The 27,716-nt window shown below is 38.3% G+C and overlaps 26 non-coding genes across 26 annotated transcripts; all 26 read left to right on the forward strand.

The window, feature by feature from the left end:
* Positions 1 to 228: 228 nt before the first annotated feature.
* Positions 229 to 347, forward strand: LOC141292070 (5S ribosomal RNA). The gene has a single exon (XR_012340441.1). It is a non-coding gene; the product is annotated as a 5S ribosomal RNA (ribosomal RNA).
* An 84-nt stretch (positions 348 to 431) lies between these two features.
* On the forward strand, positions 432 to 550 carry LOC141316280 (5S ribosomal RNA). The gene has a single exon (XR_012351343.1). It is a non-coding gene; the product is annotated as a 5S ribosomal RNA (ribosomal RNA).
* An 84-nt stretch (positions 551 to 634) lies between these two features.
* LOC141318602 (5S ribosomal RNA) lies at positions 635 to 753 on the forward strand. The gene has a single exon (XR_012352908.1). It is a non-coding gene; the product is annotated as a 5S ribosomal RNA (ribosomal RNA).
* An 802-nt stretch (positions 754 to 1,555) lies between these two features.
* Positions 1,556 to 1,674, forward strand: LOC141294492 (5S ribosomal RNA). The gene has a single exon (XR_012340949.1). It is a non-coding gene; the product is annotated as a 5S ribosomal RNA (ribosomal RNA).
* Positions 1,675 to 2,475: 801 nt separating this feature from the next.
* Positions 2,476 to 2,594, forward strand: LOC141317082 (5S ribosomal RNA). Its single transcript, XR_012351723.1, has one exon. It is a non-coding gene; the product is annotated as a 5S ribosomal RNA (ribosomal RNA).
* Positions 2,595 to 2,678: 84 nt separating this feature from the next.
* On the forward strand, positions 2,679 to 2,797 carry LOC141319099 (5S ribosomal RNA). Its single transcript, XR_012353375.1, has one exon. It is a non-coding gene; the product is annotated as a 5S ribosomal RNA (ribosomal RNA).
* Positions 2,798 to 2,881: 84 nt separating this feature from the next.
* On the forward strand, positions 2,882 to 3,000 carry LOC141292078 (5S ribosomal RNA). Its single transcript, XR_012340442.1, has one exon. It is a non-coding gene; the product is annotated as a 5S ribosomal RNA (ribosomal RNA).
* Positions 3,001 to 3,798: 798 nt separating this feature from the next.
* Positions 3,799 to 3,917, forward strand: LOC141292085 (5S ribosomal RNA). Its single transcript, XR_012340443.1, has one exon. It is a non-coding gene; the product is annotated as a 5S ribosomal RNA (ribosomal RNA).
* An 84-nt stretch (positions 3,918 to 4,001) lies between these two features.
* Positions 4,002 to 4,120, forward strand: LOC141295562 (5S ribosomal RNA). The gene has a single exon (XR_012341093.1). It is a non-coding gene; the product is annotated as a 5S ribosomal RNA (ribosomal RNA).
* An 801-nt stretch (positions 4,121 to 4,921) lies between these two features.
* LOC141312062 (5S ribosomal RNA) lies at positions 4,922 to 5,040 on the forward strand. Its single transcript, XR_012349197.1, has one exon. It is a non-coding gene; the product is annotated as a 5S ribosomal RNA (ribosomal RNA).
* Positions 5,041 to 5,124: 84 nt separating this feature from the next.
* Positions 5,125 to 5,243, forward strand: LOC141317901 (5S ribosomal RNA). Its single transcript, XR_012352251.1, has one exon. It is a non-coding gene; the product is annotated as a 5S ribosomal RNA (ribosomal RNA).
* A 6,736-nt stretch (positions 5,244 to 11,979) lies between these two features.
* Positions 11,980 to 12,098, forward strand: LOC141310347 (5S ribosomal RNA). Its single transcript, XR_012347897.1, has one exon. It is a non-coding gene; the product is annotated as a 5S ribosomal RNA (ribosomal RNA).
* An 801-nt stretch (positions 12,099 to 12,899) lies between these two features.
* Positions 12,900 to 13,018, forward strand: LOC141312073 (5S ribosomal RNA). Its single transcript, XR_012349198.1, has one exon. It is a non-coding gene; the product is annotated as a 5S ribosomal RNA (ribosomal RNA).
* Positions 13,019 to 13,102: 84 nt separating this feature from the next.
* Positions 13,103 to 13,221, forward strand: LOC141317902 (5S ribosomal RNA). Its single transcript, XR_012352252.1, has one exon. It is a non-coding gene; the product is annotated as a 5S ribosomal RNA (ribosomal RNA).
* A 6,736-nt stretch (positions 13,222 to 19,957) lies between these two features.
* LOC141310358 (5S ribosomal RNA) lies at positions 19,958 to 20,076 on the forward strand. The gene has a single exon (XR_012347908.1). It is a non-coding gene; the product is annotated as a 5S ribosomal RNA (ribosomal RNA).
* Positions 20,077 to 20,877: 801 nt separating this feature from the next.
* LOC141308547 (5S ribosomal RNA) lies at positions 20,878 to 20,996 on the forward strand. The gene has a single exon (XR_012347223.1). It is a non-coding gene; the product is annotated as a 5S ribosomal RNA (ribosomal RNA).
* An 84-nt stretch (positions 20,997 to 21,080) lies between these two features.
* LOC141292100 (5S ribosomal RNA) lies at positions 21,081 to 21,199 on the forward strand. Its single transcript, XR_012340445.1, has one exon. It is a non-coding gene; the product is annotated as a 5S ribosomal RNA (ribosomal RNA).
* Positions 21,200 to 21,949: 750 nt separating this feature from the next.
* LOC141292106 (5S ribosomal RNA) lies at positions 21,950 to 22,068 on the forward strand. Its single transcript, XR_012340446.1, has one exon. It is a non-coding gene; the product is annotated as a 5S ribosomal RNA (ribosomal RNA).
* Positions 22,069 to 22,152: 84 nt separating this feature from the next.
* Positions 22,153 to 22,271, forward strand: LOC141310214 (5S ribosomal RNA). The gene has a single exon (XR_012347765.1). It is a non-coding gene; the product is annotated as a 5S ribosomal RNA (ribosomal RNA).
* An 801-nt stretch (positions 22,272 to 23,072) lies between these two features.
* LOC141311366 (5S ribosomal RNA) lies at positions 23,073 to 23,191 on the forward strand. The gene has a single exon (XR_012348832.1). It is a non-coding gene; the product is annotated as a 5S ribosomal RNA (ribosomal RNA).
* An 84-nt stretch (positions 23,192 to 23,275) lies between these two features.
* LOC141292113 (5S ribosomal RNA) lies at positions 23,276 to 23,394 on the forward strand. Its single transcript, XR_012340447.1, has one exon. It is a non-coding gene; the product is annotated as a 5S ribosomal RNA (ribosomal RNA).
* A 1,518-nt stretch (positions 23,395 to 24,912) lies between these two features.
* Positions 24,913 to 25,031, forward strand: LOC141294503 (5S ribosomal RNA). The gene has a single exon (XR_012340950.1). It is a non-coding gene; the product is annotated as a 5S ribosomal RNA (ribosomal RNA).
* An 801-nt stretch (positions 25,032 to 25,832) lies between these two features.
* On the forward strand, positions 25,833 to 25,951 carry LOC141319100 (5S ribosomal RNA). Its single transcript, XR_012353376.1, has one exon. It is a non-coding gene; the product is annotated as a 5S ribosomal RNA (ribosomal RNA).
* Positions 25,952 to 26,035: 84 nt separating this feature from the next.
* LOC141292120 (5S ribosomal RNA) lies at positions 26,036 to 26,154 on the forward strand. The gene has a single exon (XR_012340448.1). It is a non-coding gene; the product is annotated as a 5S ribosomal RNA (ribosomal RNA).
* Positions 26,155 to 26,953: 799 nt separating this feature from the next.
* On the forward strand, positions 26,954 to 27,072 carry LOC141292126 (5S ribosomal RNA). The gene has a single exon (XR_012340449.1). It is a non-coding gene; the product is annotated as a 5S ribosomal RNA (ribosomal RNA).
* An 84-nt stretch (positions 27,073 to 27,156) lies between these two features.
* Positions 27,157 to 27,275, forward strand: LOC141295567 (5S ribosomal RNA). The gene has a single exon (XR_012341094.1). It is a non-coding gene; the product is annotated as a 5S ribosomal RNA (ribosomal RNA).
* Positions 27,276 to 27,716: the final 441 nt, after the last annotated feature.

Genomic DNA, 27,716 nt, shown 5'->3' on the forward strand with positions numbered 1-27,716 from the left:
ATTTTCTTTTATGTCTCATTCTTTTAACCACTAGTCATCTCTCACAGTTAAATCTGACCCCATTTTAGTCTTGTAACTCGGCTGATAAGGCCGATTGTTACACTTTTATGGGAGACCGCCTGGGAATACCAGGTGCTGTAAGCTTTTGCCTTTTCTTCACTATTTATATAATATGCTGGCTTTTACGGAGGCTGATCTTTAAATAGCCCACTTTTTGGAGCAGCCCTCGCTTATGGCCATACCGCGCTGAGAGCGCCCGATCTCGTCTGATCTCGGAAGCTAAGCAGCGTCGGGCCTGGTTAGTACTTGGATGGGAGACCGCCTGGGAATACCAGGTGCTGTAAGCTTTTGCCTTTTCTTCACTATTTATATAATATGCTGGCTTTTACGGAGGCTGATCTTTAAATAGCCCACTTTTTGGAGCAGCCCTCGCTTATGGCCATACCGCGCTGAGAGCGCCCGATCTTGTCTGATCTCGGAAGCTAAGCAGCGTCGGGCCTGGTTAGTACTTGGATGGGAGACCGCCTGGGAATACCAGGTGCTGTAAGCTTTTGCCTTTTCTTCACTATTTATATAATATGCTGGCTTTTACGGAGGCTGATCTTTAAATAGCCCACTTTTTGGAGCAGCCCTCGCTTATGGCCATACCGCGCTGAGAGCGCCCGATCTCGTCTGATCTTGGAAGCTAAGCAGCGTCGGTCCTGGTTAGTACTTGGATGGGAGACCGCCTGGGAATACCAGGTGCTGTAAGCTTTTGCCTTTTCTTCACTATTTATATAATATGCTGGCTTTTAGAAAGACGTGTTTTACCGCTCTATTTATTACAATCATTTACATGTATTATAGAGTTTTAAGTGTTTTACATGTTTTTTAGGCCATTTTATTACTCTTAACATTTTAAGTGTATGTGTCTTTAATAAATGGATGGTTGGCCTGTCATGTGACTAGACACATGACAGGAAGCAGGAAGTACAACTGCATAAGAGAGCAGCATGACAAACAAAGGACAGTCACCAAACTGTTGGATTGAGGAGTTGCTAATTTTAGAGCTCACCTTTCCATTCACCACCTGCAAACTTTGGATTACACTTTCTGTGGATTGTATATACACTGGTGGACACTCACATTGGACTTATCAACACACTGGGGTTCTTGGACTGTTTTTAGGGTATGGACAAATGAACTGTATTCTTTTAACAGAGTTTACCTGTTTTTAGGGTATGGACAAATGAACTGTATTCTTTTAACAGAGTTTACCTAGTTTTATCGTGTTGTTTTAAAGTCTTTTTATGTGAACCTTGTAAATACACCAAATCTATTTAAACCAATTTTCTTTTATGTCTCATTCTTTTAACCACTAGTCATCTCTCACAGTTAAATCTGACCCCATTTTAGTCTTGTAACTCGGCTGATAAGGCCGATTGTTACACTTTTATGGGAGACCGCCTGGGAATACCAGGTGCTGTAAGCTTTTGCCTTTTCTTCACTATTTATATAATATGCTGGCTTTTACGGAGGCTGATCTTTAAATAGCCCACTTTTTGGAGCAGCCCTCGCTTATGGCCATACCTCGCTGAGAGCGCCCGATCTCGTCTGATCTCGGAAGCTAAGCAGCGTCGGGCCTGGTTAGTACTTGGATGGGAGACCGCCTGGGAATACCAGGTGCTGTAAGCTTTTGCCTTTTCTTCACTATTTATATAATATGCTGGCTTTTAGAAAGACGTGTTTTACCGCTCTATTTATTACAATCATTTACATGTATTATAGAGTTTTAAGTGTTTTACATGTTTTTTAGGCCATTTTATTACTCTTAACATTTTAAGTGTATGTGTCTTTAATAAATGGATGGTTGGCCTGTCATGTGACTAGACACATGACAGGAAGCAGGAAGTACAACTGTATAAGAGAGCAGCATGACAAACAAAGGACAGTCACCAAACTGTTGGATTGAGGAGTTGCTAATTTTAGAGCTCACCTTTCCATTCACCACCTGCAAACTTTGGATTACACTTTCTGTGGATTGTATATACACTGGTGGACACTCACATTGGACTTATCAACACACTGGGGTTCTTGGACTGTTTTTAGGGTATGGACAAATGAACTGTATTCTTTTAACAGAGTTTACCTGTTTTTAGGGTATGGACAAATGAACTGTATTCTTTTAACAGAGTTTACCTAGTTTTATCGTGTTGTTTTAAAGTCTTTTATGTGAACCTTGTAAATACACCAAATCTATTTAAACCAATTTTCTTTTATGTCTCATTCTTTTAACCACTAGTCATCTCTCACAGTTAAATCTGACCCCATTTTAGTCTTGTAACTCGGCTGATAAGGCCGATTGTTACACTTTTATGGGAGACCGCCTGGGAATACCAGGTGCTGTAAGCTTTTGCCTTTTCTTCACTATTTATATAATATGCTGGCTTTTACGGAGGCTGATCTTTAAATAGCCCACTTTTTGGAGCAGCCCTCGCTTATGGCCATACCGCGCTGAGAGCGCCAGATCTCGTCTGATCTCGGAAGCTAAGCAGCGTCGGGCCTGGTTAGTACTTGGATGGGAGACCGCCTGGGAATACCAGGTGCTGTAAGCTTTTGCCTTTTCTTCACTATTTATATAATATGCTGGCTTTTACGGAGGCTGATCTTTAAATAGCCCACTTTTTGGAGCAGCCCTCGCTTATGGCCATACCGCGCTGAGAGCGCCCGATCTCGTCTGATCTCGGAAGCTAAGCAGCGTCGGGCCTGGTTAGTAATTGGATGGGAGACCGCCTGGGAATACCAGGTCCTGTAAGCTTTTGCCTTTTCTTCACTATTTATATAATATGCTGGCTTTTACGGAGGCTGATCTTTAAATAGCCCACTTTTTGGAGCAGCCCTCGCTTATGGCCATACCGCGCTGAGAGCGCCCGATCTCGTCTGATCTCGGAAGCTAAGCAGCGTCGGGCCTGGTTAGTACTTGGATGGGAGACCGCCTGGGAATACCAGGTGCTGTAAGCTTTTGCCTTTTCTTCACTATTTATATAATATGCTGGCTTTTAGAAAGACGTGTTTTACCGCTCTATTTATTACAATCATTTACATGTATTATAGAGTTTTAAGTGTTTTACATGTTTTTAGGCCATTTTATTACTCTTAACATTTTAAGTGTATGTGTCTTTAATAAATGGATGGTTGGCCTGTCATGTGACTAGACAGATGACAGGAAGCAGGAAGTACAACTGCATAAGAGAGCAGCATGACAAACAAAGGACAGTCACCAAACTGTTGGATTGAGGAGTTGCTAATTTTAGAGCTCACCTTTCCATTCACCACCTGCAAACTTTGGATTACACTTTCTGTGGATTGTATACACTGGAGGACACTCACATTGGACTTATCAACACACTGGGGTTCTTGGACTGTTTTTAGGGTATGGACAAATGAACTGTATTCTTTTAACAGAGTTTACCTGTTTTTAGGGTATGGACAAATGAACTGTATTCTTTTAACAGAGTTTACCTAGTTTTATCGTGTTGTTTTAAAGTCTTTTATGTGAACCTTGTAAATACACCAAATCTATTTAAACCAATTTTCTTTTATGTCTCATTCTTTTAACCACTAGTCATCTCTCACAGTTAAATCTGACCCCATTTTAGTCTTGTAACTCGACTGATAAGGCCGATTGTTACACTTTTATGGGAGACCGACTGGGAATACCAGGTGCTGTAAGCTTTTGCCTTTTCTTCACTATTTATATAATATGCTGGCTTTTACGGAGGCTGATCTTTAAATAGCCCACTTTTTGGAGCAGCCCTCGCTTATGGCCATACCGCGCTGAGAGCGCCCGATCTCGTCTGATCTCGGAAGCTAAGCAGCGTCGGGCCTGGTTAGTACTTGGATGGGAGACCGCCTGGGAATACCAGGTGCTGTAAGCTTTTGCCTTTTCTTCACTATTTATATAATATGCTGGCTTTTACGGAGGCTGATATTTAAATAGCCCACTTTTTGGAACAGCCCTCGCTTATGGCCATACCGCGCTGTGAGCGCCCGATCTCGTCTGATCTCGGAAGCTAAGCAGCGTCGGGCCTGGTTAGTACTTGGATGGGAGACCGCCTGGGAATACCAGGTGCTGTAAGCTTTTGCCTTTTCTTCACTATTTATATAATATGCTGGCTTTTAGAAAGACGTGTTTTACCGCTCTATTTATTACAATCATTTACATGTATTATAGAGTTTTAAGTGTTTTACATGTTTTTTAGGCCATTTTATTACTCTTAACATTTTAAGTGTATGTGTCTTTAATAAATGGATGGTTGGCCTGTCATGTGACTAGACACATGACAGGAAGCAGGAAGTACAACTGTATAAGAGAGCAGCATGACAAACAAAGGACAGTCACCAAACTGTTGGATTGAGGAGTTGCTAATTTTAGAGCTCACCTTTCCATTCACCACCTGCAAACTTTGGATTACACTTTCTGTGGATTGTATATACACTGGTGGACACTCACATTGGACTTATCAACACACTGGGGTTCTTGGACTGTTTTTAGGGTATGGACAAATGAACTGTATTCTTTTAACAGAGTTTACCTGTTTTTAGGGTATGGACAAATGAACTGTATTCTTTTAACAGAGTTTACCTAGTTTTATCGTGTTGTTTTAAAGTCTTTTATGTGAACCTTGTAAATACACCAAATCTATTTAAACCAATTTTCTTTTATGTCTCATTCTTTTAACCACTAGTCATCTCTCACAGTTAAATCTGACCCCATTTTAGTCTTGTAACTCGGCTGATAAGGCCGATTGTTACACTTTTATGGGAGACCGCCTGGGAATACCAGGTGCTGTAAGCTTTTGCCTTTTCTTCACTATTTATATAATATGCTGGCTTTTACGGAGGCTGATCTTTAAATAGCCCACTTTTTGGAGCAGCCCTCGCTTATGGCCATACCGCGCTGAGAGCGCCCGAACTCGTCTGATCTCGGAAGCTAAGCAGCGTCGGGCCTGGTTAGTACTTGGATGGGAGACCGCCTGGGAATACCAGGTGCTGTAAGCTTTTGCCTTTTCTTCACTATTTATATAATATGCTGGCTTTTACGGAGGCTGATCTTTAAATAGCCCACTTTTTGGAGCAGCCCTCGCTTATGGCCATAACGCGCTGAGAGCGCCCGATCTCGTCTGATCTCGGAAGCTAAGCAGCGTCGGGCCTGGTTAGTACTTGGATGGGAGACCGCCTGGGAATACCAGGTGCTGTAAGCTTTTGCCTTTTCTTCACTATTTATATAAAATGCTGGCTTTTAGAAAGACGTGTTTTACCGCTCTATTTATTACAATCATTTACATGTATTATAGAGTTTTAAGTGTTTTACATGTTTTTTAGGCCATTTTATTACTCTTAACATTTTAAGTGTATGTGTCTTTAATAAATGGATGGTTGGCCTGTCATGTGACTAGACACATGACAGGAAGCAGTAAGTACAACTGTATAAGAGAGCAGCATGACAAACAAAGGACAGTCACCAAACTGTTGGATTGAGGAGTTGCTAATTTTAGAGCTCACCTTTCCATTCACCACCTGCAAACTTTGGATTACACTTTCTGTGGATTGTATATACACTGGTGGACACTCACATTGGACTTATCAACACACTGGGGTTCTTGGACTGTTTTTAGGGTATGGACAAATGAACTGTATTCTTTTAACAGAGTTTACCTGTTTTTAGGGTATGGACAAATGAACTGTATTCTTTTAACAGAGTTTACCTAGTTTTATCGTGTTGTTTTAAAGTCTTTTATGTGAACCTTGTAAATACACCAAATCTATTTAAACCAATTTTCTTTTATGTCTCATTCTTTTAACCACTAGTCATCTCTCACAGTTAAATCTGACCCCATTTTAGTCTTGTAACTCGGCTGATAAGGCCGATTGTTACACTTTTATGGGAGACCGCCTGGGAATACCAGGTGCTGTAAGCTTTTGCCTTTTCTTCACTATTTATATAATATGCTGGCTTTTACGGAGGCTGATCTTTAAATAGCCCACTTTTTGGAGCAGCCCTCGCTTACGGCCATACCGCCACCTGAGAGCGCTAGAGAGCAACAGGAAGTGGTTGGCAGCAGTTGGGAGAGGAAGGCTCTCCTCCATTTTGTGTTTGATTTTTTTTGTTTGTTTTGTGAGTGGTTTTACTTTAAGTTAGTTTTTTTGTGTTTTTTTCAGTTATAAAACCACCTAACAGCAGCATTTTTGCTGGCTGGAGGGTGGTTAAACCTTTTTTTTCTTAACTTATTTTTCTTTAAAAAAAACGGACGGATTAATGGATTACGAAACAGAACTGGCTGGAGAGAGACGGATGGCAAACGACACTGGACTGGCAGGAGGAACACGCACGGCAATGGACACTGGACTGGCTGGAGGAACATGCACGGCAAACGAGACTGGACTGGCAGGAGGAACACGCACGGCAAACGACATTGGACTGGATAAACGACCACGAGCTACAAATGGAAAAAAACAGGAAGTAAGAGAAAAGTTTGTTGAGCGACAATATTTAAAGGAAGCTACAGTGATTGTGAATGTGGAGAATGTGATTGGGGTGAGAGCGGAGGACATTATTAAAGCTGTAACGGAACAATGTGGACATGGCAAAATTTTAGCACTAAGACCAAGACAAGGGAAAGAATACGAACTGACAATGGAAAAAGAAGAAACGTGTGAAAAACTAATTGATGGACTAAGAATAAAAGGAGTGGACTGTGAAGTAAAAAATCTACAAAACAGGGATTATGTTGTTTCCTTCATGCACCTGCCTGTCTACCTGGATGACAAAGAAATTTTAGGAAAATTGGAGGGATGGGGAGTTGATCCCATTACCAAAATTAAAAGAAGACGCTACCCGGGCACCGACATTGAAGATGGAACAAGGTTCCTTAAGGTGAGGTTCCCCAAGCAAGTGGCATCGTTGCCATATAGCACACGGCTAGAAACAGCCGAAGGGCCGCAGTACTTCCGGGTGATGCACAGCCATCAGGTGAAGACCTGTAGGCTGTGCATGAGCCCGGATCACCTGCTAATAGAATGCCCAAATTTTGTGTGCTACAAATGTGAGGAGAGGGGACATTTTGCACGAGATTGCAATGCTGTCAGGTGCCCGGGGTGTCAGGAAGTTTTAAATAAATGTGAATGTTGGATGGAGGGAGAGGAAGGAGGAAGGGAAGAACAGGTGGGCAGACAGGTGCATGAAGGAAACAACGAGGAGGAAGGACTACAACAAAAAGAAACGGAAGGAGGACCGAGCTGCAGAGAGGAAGGAGAAAGAAGAGAAGACAACATTAATAATAACGAACAAACAGTGGAGCAGGACACTCAATGGACAGAGATGGAGATGTCGGACAGTTTTAATACTTTTCTGGGTGATGTGGAGAGAGATGGACAAGGAAGGTTGGATCAAGTTAAAGAAACGGACAATGAAGAGGGAATAAAGATGGACAAAATGGACAAAGACAGAGGAGGGAAAGGACAAATAAGAAGGAGAGCACTGAAGGTAAAACCAAATTTGGAAAGTGCAAGAAAAAAGATTATGACAGAGACTAACAGATTTGATGTGCTAAGGGTCCTGGAGGGAGAAAATGATGAATAATGATTTTTATGTATTTTTTTATTTACTTTTAATGGTTTTAAGTTGTGTTGCTTTTAATGCAAGGGGTCTGATGGACATGAGGAAGTTTGAAAAAGTAAAAGAAAAATGTAAAAGGGAAGACATTGTTGCATTACAAGAAACAAACTGGAGAGAAAATGTGATGAATGATTATAAAAAGAGATGGGATGGAGGTATTTTATATAATAATGGAGATGGGCGGGCTGGGAGAGGTGTGGCTTTTTTAATGAAGGACGATGTTTTTAAAGTGAGTAAAAGTGTGTATAAGGACAAGATGGGGAAATGTTTGGTAGTTGAGACAAAATATGAAGGAAGAGATTTGATTTTAGTAAATGTACATGCACCAGTGGAAGATAAGGAAAAGAAAGAGTTTTTTAATGTTTTAAGAAACATTGTAAAGAAGTATAAAGAAATAATTATGATGGGGGATTTTAACACAGTTTTTAGTAAACAGGATATGGCTGAAGGAATGGTTTTTAAAACAGATACAGGAAGAAAAGAATTAAAAGCATTAATGGATGAAAATAATATGATAGATGTGTGGAGAGAAAGAAATGAAAAGAAAAAAGAATTTTCGAGAAGACAAATAGTAGGGCAGTTTGTATGCCAAACTAGAATTGACTATGTTTTATGTACAAGAAATGTGGAGAATTTTATAGAAAATATTAAGTACAAAGAAACAAGTTTTAGCGATCATAAGATTTTATCTTTTAAGTTGGACTGGAGTCAAATGCAAAGAGGTCCGGGAGTATGGATTTTAAATACACAGATTTTAAAGAATGAAGATTATGTTTTAAAAGTGAAAGAAATTATAGAAAAAGAAAAGGAAAATGGAATGTATGAAGAGGATAAGAGAATATGGTGGGAGAGTGTAAAGTTTTTAATCAAAAAATTCTCAATCAGGTATTGTAGTGTTATTCAGAAATGCAAAAGATCCAAAGAAAGAGGAATAAAGGAAAGTTTGGAAATGGAACTGAATAAAGAATTTCAAGACATACAAAAGATAAAGGAAATGGAGGGGAAACTGAAAGAAATAGAAGAAAAGGAATATGAGGGGGCGAGGTTAAGAAGCAAAGCAAAATATGTGGTGGAGGGAGAAAAATGTACAAAGTTCTTTTTTGATCTGGAAAAAAAGAGAGGGAAAGCTGAAACGATAAAAGAAATAAGAGGGGAAAATGGGGAAATTGTAGAAGGGAATGAAAAGATTTTAAAAGAAATAAAGAATTTTTATGAGGATCTGTTTAGTGCAAGGGGGGTGGAAGAGGAGGAAAAAAAGGAACTGTTGAATCAGATAAAAGCAAAAGTAAGTGAGGAACATAAAAAAGAATGTGACCAAGAAATCAGGGAAGACGAGATTGAAAGAGCAATAAATCAACTGAATAAAAAGAAAAGTCCAGGAATAGATGGTTTGGGAACTGAATTTTATGTTTGTTTTAAAGAAGTTTTAACAAAGATTTTAAATGAGGTTTTTAAAGAAATTTTTGAAAAGGAAGAGATTAATGAAAGAACAAGGATGGGGTTAATGAAATTGATATATAAAAGGAAAGGAGAAAAAGTAGATCTAAAAAACTACAGACCAATCACGATGTTGAATACAGATCTTAAGATTTTAGCGAAGGTTTTAGCAAACAGATTAAAGGAAGTAATGCCAAGTATAATTAAAACAAACCAAGCATATGGAGTCAAAGGAAGAGATATAGCCGACATAACAATGAGTATAAGGGACACGATATGGTACATGAAAGAAAAAAATGAAGAAGGATATATAATTAGTTTGGATTTTGAAAAAGCTTTTGATAGGGTTGAGCACGGGTATTTATTTGAGGTTTTAAGGAGTTTTGGGTTCGGGGAAAATTTTATTAAATGGATTGAGATTTTATATAAGGGTGCACTAACAAAGATAAAATGTAATGGGTTTTTAACAGAGTGTTTTAAAATAACAAGGTCAATAAGACAGGGTTGTCCACTCTCAGCATTATTGTACTCACTTGTTTCTGAACCCTTGGGACTGGCTATAAAACAGAATGAAAGAATAATAGGGATAGAAATTGAGGGAAATAAGGCTGAGGGGAAAGTTTTTCAATATGCTGATGACACAACAATAATTGTAAAGGGAAAAGAGAGTGTTAAAGAAGTTATGAAGTTGGTAAAAGAATATTGTAGTGGGTCTGGAAGTAAAGTAAATGAGGAGAAAACGGTATATATGAGATTTGGTAAAGCTATGGTTTTAATGGATTGTTTTAATTTTAAGGAAGTGGAAGAAATGAGGATTTTAGGAGTTGTAATGGGAAAGAATGAGAGGAAAGTAAGAGATGAAATGTGGGAGCAACTAGTAACAGATATAGAGAGAAGATTAAATTTTTGGAAATTGAGAACTTTAAACTTGAAGGGGAAGGTTTTAATATTGAATGTTTTAATGGTTTCTAAACTTTGGTATGTTTTATATGTTTCTGAAATACCTTTATGGACAGAACGGAGGTTGAAGAAATGTTTTCTTGACTTTTTATGGGAGGGGAAACCAGCAAGGATTGCACATAATACGATTTTAGGGGCAATAGAGAAGGGGGGCTTAGGTTTAATGGATGTGGAACAGCGAAAAAATGCGTTGAGAGTAAAAATTGTTAAGAAATACCTGCAACAAGATAACAAAACTGAGTGGAAAAAAACAATGAAATACTTTTTAAACAAATGTGGGGATTTTAACATGGGGGACGGAATATTATGGATGAAAACAAAAATTTGGATGACGGAAGGATTACCCGAATTTTATAGAGAAATTTTTAGTGCCTGGGGGAATTTTTTAACGAAAATCGAGTACAATCCGCATGGAAGAGAAAACATTTTAAATCAACCTCTGTTCTTAAATAACAACATTTTAAAACAAGAGAAAGCAATATTTTTTAAAAAATGGATGGATGTGGGGATAACAAGAGTGAGAGATGTTTTGTATGAATTTAAAGAGGGTTTTTTACCGATACAATATATTGTGGATGCGATGGAGGAAGCAAAAGAAGAATACAGTAAACAAGAAATAACAAATAAATATGAAATTATTAAAAATGCAATACCCAAAGAGTGGATTAAAAGAATAGAGAGTATGGAAGGAGAGCAAACAGAGGGAAATATTTTTGTGAAACTGGGGGGAAAAATGTATGATTTTAAAGAATGTACTGTAAAAATGTTTTATTGTGTTTTTAGAGATGGTGTTTTTAAAGAGCCGATTGTAAATAAGTACTGGGTGGAAAAATTCAAGGATCTAAAAGAAGAATGTATATGGAGAAACATGAGGGGGAGGTGTGTTGAAACAAAGTTAGGATGTTTGGAATATTTTATAAGGCATAAAGCGGTTTTTACTGAGTCTGTTTTAAACAAGGTGGGAATGGAACAAAATCCAATGTGTAAAGTGTGTCATGAAAAAGAAGAGGGGATTTTACATTTGTTTTTATATTGTAAAGAATTGGAGGATTTTCTAAGGAAATGTAAATGTTTAATTAAAGATGTGAGCGAAGGTTGGGATGAAAGTGTAATGGAATGGAAAAGAGTAGTGATGTTTGGTTGGGAAAAGAAGGGTCAACACAAAAAGTTTATAAATCTGTGTATAATGTTAATGAAAAGCGCAATTTGGGAAAGAAGAATTGTGGCCAAAAAAGAAAAAATGGTGTTAGAGGTTTGGACTGTTTTTAAAAGGAAAATAGAAGTATATGTAGAACAATTATATGTGTATTTTAAAAGTGAAAATATGCTGAAAGCTTTTTATGATGTTTTTACACCAACAGTTTGTAATGTTTTAGAGAATTTCATGTGCAAATTGCCAGGAAGAGAAAGAGCTTTCTAAATCTTAAGTATAAAAGGCATGATTTTAAACAAAAAATACGAGATGAGTAGATTATATTTTATCTTATTTTTAATATTTTTTTCTTTTCTTTCGTCTTTGTGTGGACAACTATATTGTATTGTTGATGTTTCTATTGGTTGAAAATTCATCTTATGTTTAATGTGTTCCTTTTGCTTTGTTGATGATAATGTGATGTATTTTTTCATGTTTATTTATTTTATGTCGTGAGACTTCTAATGTGAAGCACACATTGGAAAATTTGTATTATGAAATTTCTTTAATAAAAAAGAGCGCCCGAAAAAAAAAAAAAAAAAAAAAAAAAAAGAGCGCCCGATCTCGTCTGATCTCGGAAGCTAAGCAGCGTTGGGCCTGGTTAGTACTTGGATGGGAGACCGCCTGGGAATACCAGGTACTGTAAGCTTTTGCCTTTTCTTCACTATTTATATAATATGCTGGCTTTTACGGAGGCTGATCTTTAAATAGCCCACTTTTTGGAGCAGCCCTCGCTTATGGCCATACCGCGCTGAGAGCGCCCGATCTCGTCTGATCTCGGAAGCTAAGCAGCGTCGGGCCTGGTTAGTACTTGGATGGGAGACCGCCTAGGAATACCAGGTGCTGTAAGCTTTTGCCTTTTCTTCACTATTTATATAATATGCTGGCTTTTAGAAAGACGTGTTTTACCGCTCTATTTATTACAATCATTTACATGTATTATAGAGTTTTAAGTGTTTTACATGTTTTTTAGGCCATTTTATTACTCTTAACATTTTAAGTGTATGTGTCTTTAGTAAATGGATGGTTGGCCTGTCATGTGACTAGACACATGACAGGAAGCAGGAAGTACAACTTTATAAGAGAGCAGCATGACAAACAAAGGACAGTCACCAAACTGTTGGATTGAGGAGTTGCTAATTTTAGAGCTCACCTTTCCATTCACCACCTGCAAACTTTGGATTACACTTTCTGTGGATTGTATATACACTGGTGGACACTCACATTGGACTTATCAACACACTGGGGTTCTTGGACTGTTTTTAGGGTATGGACAAATGAACTGTATTCTTTTAACAGAGTTTACCTGTTTTTAGGGTATGGACAAATGAACTGTATTCTTTTAACAGAGTTTACCTAGTTTTATCGTGTTGTTTTAAAGTCTTTTATGTGAACCTTGTAAATACACCAAATCTATTTAAACCAATTTTCTTTTATGTCTCATTCTTTTAACCACTAGTCATCTCTCACAGTTAAATCTGACCCCATTTTAGTCTTGTAACTCGGCTGATAAGGCCGATTGTTACACTTTTATGGGAGACCGCCTGGGAATACCAGGTGCTGTAAGCTTTTGCCTTTTCTTCACTATTTATATAATATGCTGGCTTTTACGGAGGCTGATCTTTAAATAGCCCACTTTTTGGAGCAGCCCTCGCTTATGGCCATACCGCGCTGAGAGCGCCCGAACTCGTCTGATCTCGGAAGCTAAGCAGCGTCGGGCCTGGTTAGTACTTGGATGGGAGACCGCCTGGGAATACCAGGTGCTGTAAGCTTTTGCCTTTTCTTCACTATTTATATAATATGCTGGCTTTTACGGAGGCTGATCTTTAAATAGCCCACTTTTTGGAGCAGCCCTCGCTTATGGCCATAACGCGCTGAGAGCGCCCGATCTCGTCTGATCTCGGAAGCTAAGCAGCGTCGGGCCTGGTTAGTACTTGGATGGGAGACCGCCTGGGAATACCAGGTGCTGTAAGCTTTTGCCTTTTCTTCACTATTTATATAAAATGCTGGCTTTTAGAAAGACGTGTTTTACCGCTCTATTTATTACAATCATTTACATGTATTATAGAGTTTTAAGTGTTTTACATGTTTTTTAGGCCATTTTATTACTCTTAACATTTTAAGTGTATGTGTCTTTAATAAATGGATGGTTGGCCTGTCATGTGACTAGACACATGACAGGAAGCAGTAAGTACAACTGTATAAGAGAGCAGCATGACAAACAAAGGACAGTCACCAAACTGTTGGATTGAGGAGTTGCTAATTTTAGAGCTCACCTTTCCATTCACCACCTGCAAACTTTGGATTACACTTTCTGTGGATTGTATATACACTGGTGGACACTCACATTGGACTTATCAACACACTGGGGTTCTTGGACTGTTTTTAGGGTATGGACAAATGAACTGTATTCTTTTAACAGAGTTTACCTGTTTTTAGGGTATGGACAAATGAACTGTATTCTTTTAACAGAGTTTACCTAGTTTTATCGTGTTGTTTTAAAGTCTTTTATGTGAACCTTGTAAATACACCAAATCTATTTAAACCAATTTTCTTTTATGTCTCATTCTTTTAACCACTAGTCATCTCTCACAGTTAAATCTGACCCCATTTTAGTCTTGTAACTCGGCTGATAAGGCCGATTGTTACACTTTTATGGGAGACCGCCTGGGAATACCAGGTGCTGTAAGCTTTTGCCTTTTCTTCACTATTTATATAATATGCTGGCTTTTACGGAGGCTGATCTTTAAATAGCCCACTTTTTGGAGCAGCCCTCGCTTACGGCCATACCGCCACCTGAGAGCGCTAGAGAGCAACAGGAAGTGGTTGGCAGCAGTTGGGAGAGGAAGGCTCTCCTCCATTTTGTGTTTGATTTTTTTTGTTTGTTTTGTGAGTGGTTTTACTTTAAGTTAGTTTTTTTGTGTTTTTTTCAGTTATAAAACCACCTAACAGCAGCATTTTTGCTGGCTGGAGGGTGGTTAAACCTTTTTTTTCTTAACTTATTTTTCTTTAAAAAAAACGGACGGATTAATGGATTACGAAACAGAACTGGCTGGAGAGAGACGGATGGCAAACGACACTGGACTGGCAGGAGGAACACGCACGGCAATGGACACTGGACTGGCTGGAGGAACATGCACGGCAAACGAGACTGGACTGGCAGGAGGAACACGCACGGCAAACGACATTGGACTGGATAAACGACCACGAGCTACAAATGGAAAAAAACAGGAAGTAAGAGAAAAGTTTGTTGAGCGACAATATTTAAAGGAAGCTACAGTGATTGTGAATGTGGAGAATGTGATTGGGGTGAGAGCGGAGGACATTATTAAAGCTGTAACGGAACAATGTGGACATGGCAAAATTTTAGCACTAAGACCAAGACAAGGGATAGAATACGAACTGACAATGGAAAAAGAAGAAACGTGTGAAAAACTAATTGATGGACTAAGAATAAAAGGAGTGGACTGTGAAGTAAAAAATCTACAAAACAGGGATTATGTTGTTTCCTTCATGCACCTGCCTGTCTACCTGGATGACAAAGAAATTTTAGGAAAATTGGAGGGATGGGGAGTTGATCCCATTACCAAAATTAAAAGAAGACGCTACCCGGGCACCGACATTGAAGATGGAACAAGGTTCCTTAAGGTGAGGTTCCCCAAGCAAGTGGTATCGTTGCCATATAGCACACGGCTAGAAACAGCCGAAGGGCCGCAGTACTTCCGGGTGATGCACAGCCATCAGGTGAAGACCTGTAGGCTGTGCATGAGCCCGGATCACCTGCTAATAGAATGCCCAAATTTTGTGTGCTACAAATGTGAGGAGAGGGGACATTTTGCACGAGATTGCAATGCTGTCAGGTGCCCGGGGTGTCAGGAAGTTTTAAATAAATGTGAATGTTGGATGGAGGGAGAGGAAGGAGGAAGGGAAGAACAGGTGGGCAGACAGGTGCATGAAGGAAACAACGAGGAGGAAGGACTACAACAAAAAGAAACGGAAGGAGGACCGAGCTGCAGAGAGGAAGGAGAAAGAAGAGAAGACAACATTAATAATAACGAACAAACAGTGGAGCAGGACACTCAATGGACAGAGATGGAGATGTCGGACAGTTTTAATACTTTTCTGGGTGATGTGGAGAGAGATGGACAAGGAAGGTTGGATCAAGTTAAAGAAACGGACAATGAAGAGGGAATAAAGATGGACAAAATGGACAAAGACAGAGGAGGGAAAGGACAAATAAGAAGGAGAGCACTGAAGGTAAAACCAAATTTGGAAAGTGCAAGAAAAAAGATTATGACAGAGACTAACAGATTTGATGTGCTAAGGGTCCTGGAGGGAGAAAATGATGAATAATGATTTTTATGTATTTTTTTATTTACTTTTAATGGTTTTAAGTTGTGTTGCTTTTAATGCAAGGGGTCTGATGGACATGAGGAAGTTTGAAAAAGTAAAAGAAAAATGTAAAAGGGAAGACATTGTTGCATTACAAGAAACAAACTGGAGAGAAAATGTGATGAATGATTATAAAAAGAGATGGGATGGAGGTATTTTATATAATAATGGAGATGGGCGGGCTGGGAGAGGTGTGGCTTTTTTAATGAAGGACGATGTTTTTAAAGTGAGTAAAAGTGTGTATAAGGACAAGATGGGGAAATGTTTGGTAGTTGAGACAAAATATGAAGGAAGAGATTTGATTTTAGTAAATGTACATGCACCAGTGGAAGATAAGGAAAAGAAAGAGTTTTTTAATGTTTTAAGAAACATTGTAAAGAAGTATAAAGAAATAATTATGATGGGGGATTTTAACACAGTTTTTAGTAAACAGGATATGGCTGAAGGAATGGTTTTTAAAACAGATACAGGAAGAAAAGAATTAAAAGCATTAATGGATGAAAATAATATGATAGATGTGTGGAGAGAAAGAAATGAAAAGAAAAAAGAATTTTCGAGAAGACAAATAGTAGGGCAGTTTGTATGCCAAACTAGAATTGACTATGTTTTATGTACAAGAAATGTGGAGAATTTTATAGAAAATATTAAGTACAAAGAAACAAGTTTTAGCGATCATAAGATTTTATCTTTTAAGTTGGACTGGAGTCAAATGCAAAGAGGTCCGGGAGTATGGATTTTAAATACACAGATTTTAAAGAATGAAGATTATGTTTTAAAAGTGAAAGAAATTATAGAAAAAGAAAAGGAAAATGGAATGTATGAAGAGGATAAGAGAATATGGTGGGAGAGTGTAAAGTTTTTAATCAAAAAATTCTCAATCAGGTATTGTAGTGTTATTCAGAAATGCAAAAGATCCAAAGAAAGAGGAATAAAGGAAAGTTTGGAAATGGAACTGAATAAAGAATTTCAAGACATACAAAAGATAAAGGAAATGGAGGGGAAACTGAAAGAAATAGAAGAAAAGGAATATGAGGGGGCGAGGTTAAGAAGCAAAGCAAAATATGTGGTGGAGGGAGAAAAATGTACAAAGTTCTTTTTTGATCTGGAAAAAAAGAGAGGGAAAGCTGAAACGATAAAAGAAATAAGAGGGGAAAATGGGGAAATTGTAGAAGGGAATGAAAAGATTTTAAAAGAAATAAAGAATTTTTATGAGGATCTGTTTAGTGCAAGGGGGGTGGAAGAGGAGGAAAAAAAGGAACTGTTGAATCAGATAAAAGCAAAAGTAAGTGAGGAACATAAAAAAGAATGTGACCAAGAAATCAGGGAAGACGAGATTGAAAGAGCAATAAATCAACTGAATAAAAAGAAAAGTCCAGGAATAGATGGTTTGGGAACTGAATTTTATGTTTGTTTTAAAGAAGTTTTAACAAAGATTTTAAATGAGGTTTTTAAAGAAATTTTTGAAAAGGAAGAGATTAATGAAAGAACAAGGATGGGGTTAATGAAATTGATATATAAAAGGAAAGGAGAAAAAGTAGATCTAAAAAACTACAGACCAATCACGATGTTGAATACAGATCTTAAGATTTTAGCGAAGGTTTTAGCAAACAGATTAAAGGAAGTAATGCCAAGTATAATTAAAACAAACCAAGCATATGGAGTCAAAGGAAGAGATATAGCCGACATAACAATGAGTATAAGGGACACGATATGGTACATGAAAGAAAAAAATGAAGAAGGATATATAATTAGTTTGGATTTTGAAAAAGCTTTTGATAGGGTTGAGCACGGGTATTTATTTGAGGTTTTAAGGAGTTTTGGGTTCGGGGAAAATTTTATTAAATGGATTGAGATTTTATATAAGGGTGCACTAACAAAGATAAAATGTAATGGGTTTTTAACAGAGTGTTTTAAAATAACAAGGTCAATAAGACAGGGTTGTCCACTCTCAGCATTATTGTACTCACTTGTTTCTGAACCCTTGGGACTGGCTATAAAACAGAATGAAAGAATAATAGGGATAGAAATTGAGGGAAATAAGGCTGAGGGGAAAGTTTTTCAATATGCTGATGACACAACAATAATTGTAAAGGGAAAAGAGAGTGTTAAAGAAGTTATGAAGTTGGTAAAAGAATATTGTAGTGGGTCTGGAAGTAAAGTAAATGAGGAGAAAACGGTATATATGAGATTTGGTAAAGCTATGGTTTTAATGGATTGTTTTAATTTTAAGGAAGTGGAAGAAATGAGGATTTTAGGAGTTGTAATGGGAAAGAATGAGAGGAAAGTAAGAGATGAAATGTGGGAGCAACTAGTAACAGATATAGAGAGAAGATTAAATTTTTGGAAATTGAGAACTTTAAACTTGAAGGGGAAGGTTTTAATATTGAATGTTTTAATGGTTTCTAAACTTTGGTATGTTTTATATGTTTCTGAAATACCTTTATGGACAGAACGGAGGTTGAAGAAATGTTTTCTTGACTTTTTATGGGAGGGGAAACCAGCAAGGATTGCACATAATACGATTTTAGGGGCAATAGAGAAGGGGGGCTTAGGTTTAATGGATGTGGAACAGCGAAAAAATGCGTTGAGAGTAAAAATTGTTAAGAAATACCTGCAACAAGATAACAAAACTGAGTGGAAAAAAACAATGAAATACTTTTTAAACAAATGTGGGGATTTTAACATGGGGGACGGAATATTATGGATGAAAACAAAAATTTGGATGACGGAAGGATTACCCGAATTTTATAGAGAAATTTTTAGTGCCTGGGGGAATTTTTTAACGAAAATCGAGTACAATCCGCATGGAAGAGAAAACATTTTAAATCAACCTCTGTTCTTAAATAACAACATTTTAAAACAAGAGAAAGCAATATTTTTTAAAAAATGGATGGATGTGGGGATAACAAGAGTGAGAGATGTTTTGTATGAATTTAAAGAGGGTTTTTTACCGATACAATATATTGTGGATGCGATGGAGGAAGCAAAAGAAGAATACAGTAAACAAGAAATAACAAATAAATATGAAATTATTAAAAATGCAATACCCAAAGAGTGGATTAAAAGAATAGAGAGTATGGAAGGAGAGCAAACAGAGGGAAATATTTTTGTGAAACTGGGGGGAAAAATGTATGATTTTAAAGAATGTACTGTAAAAATGTTTTATTGTGTTTTTAGAGATGGTGTTTTTAAAGAGCCGATTGTAAATAAGTACTGGGTGGAAAAATTCAAGGATCTAAAAGAAGAATGTATATGGAGAAACATGAGGGGGAGGTGTGTTGAAACAAAGTTAGGATGTTTGGAATATTTTATAAGGCATAAAGCGGTTTTTACTGAGTCTGTTTTAAACAAGGTGGGAATGGAACAAAATCCAATGTGTAAAGTGTGTCATGAAAAAGAAGAGGGGATTTTACATTTGTTTTTATATTGTAAAGAATTGGAGGATTTTCTAAGGAAATGTAAATGTTTAATTAAAGATGTGAGCGAAGGTTGGGATGAAAGTGTAATGGAATGGAAAAGAGTAGTGATGTTTGGTTGGGAAAAGAAGGGTCAACACAAAAAGTTTATAAATCTGTGTATAATGTTAATGAAAAGCGCAATTTGGGAAAGAAGAATTGTGGCCAAAAAAGAAAAAATGGTGTTAGAGGTTTGGACTGTTTTTAAAAGGAAAATAGAAGTATATGTAGAACAATTATATGTGTATTTTAAAAGTGAAAATATGCTGAAAGCTTTTTATGATGTTTTTACACCAACAGTTTGTAATGTTTTAGAGAATTTCATGTGCAAATTGCCAGGAAGAGAAAGAGCTTTCTAAATCTTAAGTATAAAAGGCATGATTTTAAACAAAAAATACGAGATGAGTAGATTATATTTTATCTTATTTTTAATATTTTTTTCTTTTCTTTCGTCTTTGTGTGGACAACTATATTGTATTGTTGATGTTTCTATTGGTTGAAAATTCATCTTATGTTTAATGTGTTCCTTTTGCTTTGTTGATGATAATGTGATGTATTTTTTCATGTTTATTTATTTTATGTCGTGAGACTTCTAATGTGAAGCACACATTGGAAAATTTGTATTATGAAATTTCTTTAATAAAAAAGAGCGCCCGAAAAAAAAAAAAAAAAAAAAAAAAAAAGAGCGCCCGATCTCGTCTGATCTCGGAAGCTAAGCAGCGTCGGGCCTGGTTAGTACTTGGATGGGAGACCGCCTGGGAATACCAGCTACTGTAAGCTTTTGCCTTTTCTTCACTATTTATATAATATGCTGGCTTTTACGGAGGCTGATCTTTAAATAGCCCACTTTTTGGAGCAGCCCTCGCTTATGGCCATACCGCGCTGAGAGCGCCCGATCTCGTCTGATCTCGGAAGCTAAGCAGCGTCGGGCCTGGTTAGTACTTGGATGGGAGACCGCCTAGGAATACCAGGTGCTGTAAGCTTTTGCCTTTTCTTCACTATTTATATAATATGCTGGCTTTTAGAAAGACGTGTTTTACCGCTCTATTTATTACAATCATTTACATGTATTATAGAGTTTTAAGTGTTTTACATGTTTTTTAGGCCATTTTATTACTCTTAACATTTTAAGTGTATGTGTCTTTAGTAAATGGATGGTTGGCCTGTCATGTGACTAGACACATGACAGGAAGCAGGAAGTACAACTTTATAAGAGAGCAGCATGACAAACAAAGGACAGTCACCAAACTGTTGGATTGAGGAGTTGCTAATTTTAGAGCTCACCTTTCCATTCACCACCTGCAAACTTTGGATTACACTTTCTGTGGATTGTATATACACTGGTGGACACTCACATTGGACTTATCAACACACTGGGGTTCTTGGACTGTTTTTAGGGTATGGACAAATGAACTGTATTCTTTTAACAGAGTTTCCCTTTTTTGAGGGTATGGACAAATGAACTGTATTCTTTTAACAGAGTTTACCTAGTTTTATCGTGTTGTTTTAAAGTCTTTTATGTGAACCTTGTAAATACACCAAATCTATTTAAACCAATTTTCTTTTATGTCTCATTCTTTTAACCACTAGTCATCTCTCACAGTTAAATCTGACCCCATTTTAGTCTTGTAACTCGGCTGATAAGGCCGATTGTTACACTTTTATGGGAGACCGCCTGGGAATACCAGGTGCTGTAAGCTTTTGCCTTTTCTTCACTATTTATATAATATGCTGGCTTTTACGGAGGCTGATCTTTAAATAGCCCACTTTTTGGAGCAGCCCTCGCTTATGGCCATACCGCGCTGAGAGCGCCCGATCTCGTCTGATCTCGGAAGCTAAGCAGCGTCGGGCCTGTTTAGTACTTGGATGGGAGACCGCCTGGGAATACCAGGTGCTGTAAGCTTTTGCCTTTTCTTCACTATTTATATAATATGCTGGCTTTTACGGAGGCTGATCTTTAAATAGCCCACTTTTTGGAGCAGCCCTCGCTTATGGCCATACCGCGCTGAGAGCGCCCGATCTCGTCTGATCTCGGAAGCTAAGCAGCGTCGGGCCTGGTTAGTACTTGGATGGGAGACCGCCTGGGAATACCAGGTGCTGTAAGCTTTTGCCTTTTCTTCATTATTTATATAATATGCTGGCTTTTAGAAAGACGTGTTTTACCGCTCTATTTATTACAATCATTTACATGTATTATAGAGTTTTAAGTGTTTTACATGTTTTTTAGGCCATTTTATTACTCTTAACATTTTAAGTGTATGTGTCTTTAATAAATGGATGGTTGGCCTGTCATGTGACTAGACACATGACAGGAAGCAGGAAGTACAACTGTATAAGAGAGCAGCATGACAAACAAAGGACAGTCACCAAACTGTTGGATTGAGGAGTTGCTAATTTTAGATCTCACCTTTCCATTCACCACCTGCAAACTTTGGATTACACTTTCTGTGGATTGTATATACACTGGTGGACACTCACATTGGACTTATCAACACACTGGGGTTCTTGGACTGTTTTAGGGTATGGACAAATGAACTGTATTCTTTTAACAGAGTTTACCTAGTTTTATCGTGTTGTTTTAAAGTCTTTTATGTGAACCTTGTAAATACACCAAATCTATTTAAACCAATTTTCTTTTATGTCTCATTCTTTTAACGACTAGTCATCTCTCACAGTTAAATCTGACCCCATTTTAGTCTTGTAACTCGGCTGATAAGGCCGATTGTTACACTTTTATGGGAGACCGCCTGGGAATACCAGGTGCTGTAAGCTTTTGCCTTTTCTTCACTATTTATATAATATGCTGGCTTTTACGGAGGCTGATCTTTAAATAGCCCACTTTTTGGAGCAGCCCTCGCTTATGGCCATACCGCGCTGAGAGCGCCCGATCTCGTCTGATCTCGGAAGCTAAGCAGCGTCGGGCCTGGTTAGTACTTGGATGGGAGACCGCCTGGGAATACCAGGTGCTGTAAGCTTTTGCCTTTTCTTCACTATTTATATAATATGCTGGCTTTTACGGAAGCTGATCTTTAAATAGCCCACTTTTTGGAGCAGCCCTCGCTTATGGCCATGCCGCGCTGAGAGCGCCCGATCTCGTCTGATCTCGGAAGCTAAGCAGCGTCGGGCCTGGTTAGTACTTGGATGGGAGACCGCCTGGGAATACCAGGTGCTGTAAGCTTTTGCCTTTTCTTCACTATTTATATAATATGCTGGCTTTTAGAAAGACGTGTTTTACCGCTCTATTTATTACAATCATTTACATGTATTATAGAGTTTTAAGTGTTTTACATGTTTTTTAGGCCATTTTATTACTCTTAACATTTTAAGTGTATGTGTCTTTAATAAATGGATGGTTGGCCTGTCATGTGACTAGACACATGACAGGAAGCAGGAAGTACAACTGCATAAGAGAGCAGCATGACAAACAAAGGACAGTCACCAAACTGTTGGATTGAGGAGTTGCTAATTTTAGAGCTCACCTATCCATTCACCACCTGCAAACTTTGGATTACACTTTCTGTGGATTGTATATACACTGGTGGACACTCACATTGGACTTATCAACACACTGGGGTTCTTGGACTGTTTTTAGGGTATGGACAAATGAACTGTATTCTTTTAACAGAGTTTACCTGTTTTTAGGGTATGGACAAATGAACTGTATTCTTTTAACAGAGTTTACCTAGTTTTATCGTGTTGTTTTAAAGTCTTTTATGTGAACCTTGTAAATACACCAAATCTATTTAAACCAATTTTCTTTTATGTCTCATTCTTTTAACCACTAGTCATCTCTCACAGTTAAATCTGACCCCATTTTAGTCTTGTAACTCGGCTGATAAGGCCGATTGTTACACTTTTATGGGAGACCGCCTGGGAATACCAGGTGCTGTAAGCTTTTGCCTTTTCTTCACTATTTATATAATATGCTGGCTTTTACGGAGGCTGATCTTTAAATAGCCCACTTTTTGGAGCAGCCCTCGCTTATGGCCATACCGCGCTGAGAGCGCCCGATCTCGTCTGATCTCGGAAGCTAAGCAGCGTCGGGCCTGGTTAGTACTTGGATGGGAGACCGGCTGGGAATACCAGGTGCTGTAAGCTTTTGCCTTTTCTTCACTATTTATATAATATACTGGCTTTTACGGAGGCTGATCTTTAAATAGCCCACTTTTTGGAGCAGCCCTCGCTTATGGCCATACCGCGCTGAGAGCGCCCGATCTCGTCTGATCTCGGAAGCTAAGCAGCGTCGGGCCTGGTTAGTACTTGGATGGGAGACCGCCTGGGAATACCAGGTGCTGTAAGCTTTTGCCTTTTCTTCACTATTTATATAATATGCTGGCTTTTAGAAAGACGTGTTTTACCGCTCTATTTATTACAATCATTTACATGTATTATAGAGTTTTAAGTGTTTTACATGTTTTTTAGGCCATTTTATTACTCTTAACATTTTAAGTGTATGTGTCTTTAGTAAATGGATGGTTGGCCTGTCATGTGACTAGACACATGACAGGAAGCAGGAAGTACAACTGTATAAGAGAGCAGCATGACAAACAAAGGACAGTCACCAAACTGTTGGATTGAGGAGTTGCTAATTTTAGAGCTCACCTTTCCATTCACCACCTGCAAACTTTGGATTACACTTTCTGTGGATTGTATATACACTGGTGGACACTCACATTGGACTTATCAACACACTGGGGTTCTTGGACTGTTTTTAGGGTATGGACAAATGAACTGTATTCTTTTAACAGAGTTTACCTGTTTTTAGGGTATGGACAAATGAACTGTATTCTTTTAACAGAGTTTACCTAGTTTTATCGTGTTGTTTTAAAGTCTTTTATGTGAACCTTGTAAATACACCAAATCTATTTAAACCAATTTTCTTTTATGTCTCATTCTTTTAACCACTAGTCATCTCTCACAGTTAAATCTGACCCCATTTTAGTCTTGTAACTCGGCTGATAAGGCCGATTGTTACACTTTTATGGGAGACCGCCTGGGAATACCAGGTGCTGTAAGCTTTTGCCTTTTCTTCACTATTTATATAATATGCTGGCTTTTAGAAAGACGTGTTTTACCGCTCTATTTATTACAATCATTTACATGTATTATAGAGTTTTAAGTGTTTTACATGTTTTTTAGGCCATTTTATTACTCTTAACATTTTAAGTGTATGTGTCTTTAGTAAATGGATGGTTGGCCTGTCATGTGACTAGACACATGACAGGAAGCAGGAAGTACAACTGTATAAGAGAGCAGCATGACAAACAAAGGACAGTCACCAAACTGTTGGATTGAGGAGTTGCTAATTTTAGAGCTCACCTTTCCATTCACCACCTGCAAACTTTGGATTACACTTTCTGTGGATTGTATATACACTGGTGGACACTCACATTGGACTTATCAACACACTGGGGTTCTTGGACTGTTTTTAGGGTATGGACAAATGAACTGTATTCTTTTAACAGAGTTTACCTGTTTTTAGGGTATGGACAAATGAACTGTATTCTTTTAACAGAGTTTACCTAGTTTTATCGTGTTGTTTTAAAGTCTTTTATGTGAACCTTGTAAATACACCAAATCTATTTAAACCAATTTTCTTTTATGTCTCATTCTTTTAACCACTAGTCATCTCTCACAGTTAAATCTGACCCCATTTTAGTCTTGTAACTCGGCTGATAAGGCCGATTGTTACACTTTTATGGGAGACCGCCTGGGAATACCAGGTGCTGTAAGCTTTTGCCTTTTCTTCACTATTTATATAATATGCTGGCTTTTACGGAGGCTGATCTTTAAATAGCCCACTTTTTGGAGCAGCCCTCGCTTATGGCCATACCTCGCTGAGAGCGCCCGATCTCGTCTGATCTCGGAAGCTAAGCAGCGTCGGGCCTGGTTAGTACTTGGATGGGAGACCGCCTGGGAATACCAGGTGCTGTAAGCTTTTGCCTTTTCTTCACTATTTATATAATATGCTGGCTTTTAGAAAGACGTGTTTTACCGCTCTATTTATTACAATCATTTACATGTATTATAGAGTTTTAAGTGTTTTACATGTTTTTTAGGCCATTTTATTACTCTTAACATTTTAAGTGTATGTGTCTTTAATAAATGGATGGTTGGCCTGTCATGTGACTAGACACATGACAGGAAGCAGGAAGTACAACTGTATAAGAGAGCAGCATGACAAACAAAGGACAGTCACCAAACTGTTGGATTGAGGAGTTGCTAATTTTAGAGCTCACCTTTCCATTCACCACCTGCAAACTTTGGATTACACTTTCTGTGGATTGTATATACACTGGTGGACACTCACATTGGACTTATCAACACACTGGGGTTCTTGGACTGTTTTTAGGGTATGGACAAATGAACTGTATTCTTTTAACAGAGTTTACCTGTTTTTAGGGTATGGACAAATGAACTGTATTCTTTTAACAGAGTTTACCTAGTTTTATCGTGTTGTTTTAAAGTCTTTTATGTGAACCTTGTAAATACACCAAATCTATTTAAACCAATTTTCTTTTATGTCTCATTCTTTTAACCACTAGTCATCTCTCACAGTTAAATCTGACCCCATTTTAGTCTTGTAACTCGGCTGATAAGGCCGATTGTTACACTTTTATGGGAGACCGCCTGGGAATACCAGGTGCTGTAAGCTTTTGCCTTTTCTTCACTATTTATATAATATGCTGGCTTTTACGGAGGCTGATCTTTAAATAGCCCACTTTTTGGAGCAGCCCTCGCTTATGGCCATACCGCGCTGAGAGCGCCCGATCTCGTCTGATCTCGGAAGCTAAGCAGCGTCGGGCCTGGTTAGTAATTGGATGGGAGACCGCCTGGGAATACCAGGTCCTGTAAGCTTTTGCCTTTTCTTCACTATTTATATAATATGCTGGCTTTTACGGAGGCTGATCTTTAAATAGCCCACTTTTTGGAGCAGCCCTCGCTTATGGCCATACCGCGCTGAGAGCGCCCGATCTCGTCTGATCTCGGAAGCTAAGCAGCGTCGGGCCTGGTTAGTACTTGGATGGGAGACCGCCTGGGAATACCAGGTGCTGTAAGCTTTTGCCTTTTCTTCACTATTTATATAATATGCTGGCTTTTAGAAAGACGTGTTTTACCGCTCTATTTATTACAATCATTTACATGTATTATAGAGTTTTAAGTGTTTTACATGTTTTTTAGGCCATTTTATTACTCTTAACATTTTAAGTGTATGTGTCTTTAATAAATGGATGGTTGGCCTGTCATGTGACTAGACAGATGACAGGAAGCAGGAAGTACAACTGCATAAGAGAGCAGCATGACAAACAAAGGACAGTCACCAAACTGTTGGATTGAGGAGTTGCTAATTTTAGAGCTCACCTTTCCATTCACCACCTGCAAACTTTGGATTACACTTTCTGTGGATTGTATACACTGGAGGACACTCACATTGGACTTATCAACACACTGGGGTTCTTGGACTGTTTTTAGGGTATGGACAAATGAACTGTATTCTTTTAACAGAGTTTACCTGTTTTTAGGGTATGGACAAATGAACTGTATTCTTTTAACAGAGTTTACCTAGTTTTATCGTGTTGTTTTAAAGTCTTTTATGTGAACCTTGTAAATACACCAAATCTATTTAAACCAATTTTCTTTTATGTCTCATTCTTTTAACCACTAGTCATCTCTCACAGTTAAATCTGACCCCATTTTAGTCTTGTAACTCGACTGATAAGGCCGATTGTTACACTTTTATGGGAGACCGACTGGGAATACCAGGTGCTGTAAGCTTTTGCCTTTTCTTCACTATTTATATAATATGCTGGCTTTTACGGAGGCTGATCTTTAAATAGCCCACTTTTTGGAGCAGCCCTCGCTTATGGCCATACCGCGCTGAGAGCGCCCGATCTCGTCTGATCTCGGAAGCTAAGCAGCGTCGGGCCTGGTTAGTACTTGGATGGGAGACCGCCTGGGAATACCAGGTGCTGTAAGCTTTTGCCTTTTCTTCACTATTTATATAATATGCTGGCTTTTACGGAGGCTGATATTTAAATAGCCCACTTTTTGGAACAGCCCTCGCTTATGGCCATACCGCGCTGTGAGCGCCCGATCTCGTCTGATCTCGGAAGCTAAGCAGCGTCGGGCCTGGTTAGTACTTGGATGGGAGACCGCCTGGGAATACCAGGTGCTGTAAGCTTTTGCCTTTTCTTCACTATTTATATAATATGCTGGCTTTTAGAAAGACGTGTTTTACCGCTCTATTTATTACAATCATTTACATGTATTATAGAGTTTTAAGTGTTTTACATGTTTTTTAGGCCATTTTATTACTCTTAACATTTTAAGTGTATGTGTCTTTAATAAATGGATGGTTGGCCTGTCATGTGACTAGACACATGACAGGAAGCAGGAAGTACAACTGTATAAGAGAGCAGCATGACAAACAAAGGACAGTCACCAAACTGTTGGATTGAGGAGTTGCTAATTTTAGAGCTCACCTTTCCATTCACCACCTGCAAACTTTGGATTACACTTTCTGTGGATTGTATATACACTGGTGGACACTCACATTGGACTTATCAACACACTGGGGTTCTTGGACTGTTTTTAGGGTATGGACAAATGAACTGTATTCTTT

Source organism: Garra rufa, chromosome 1 (assembly GCF_049309525.1).
Source record: "Garra rufa chromosome 1, GarRuf1.0, whole genome shotgun sequence".
NCBI lineage: Eukaryota > Metazoa > Chordata > Actinopteri > Cypriniformes > Cyprinidae > Garra > Garra rufa.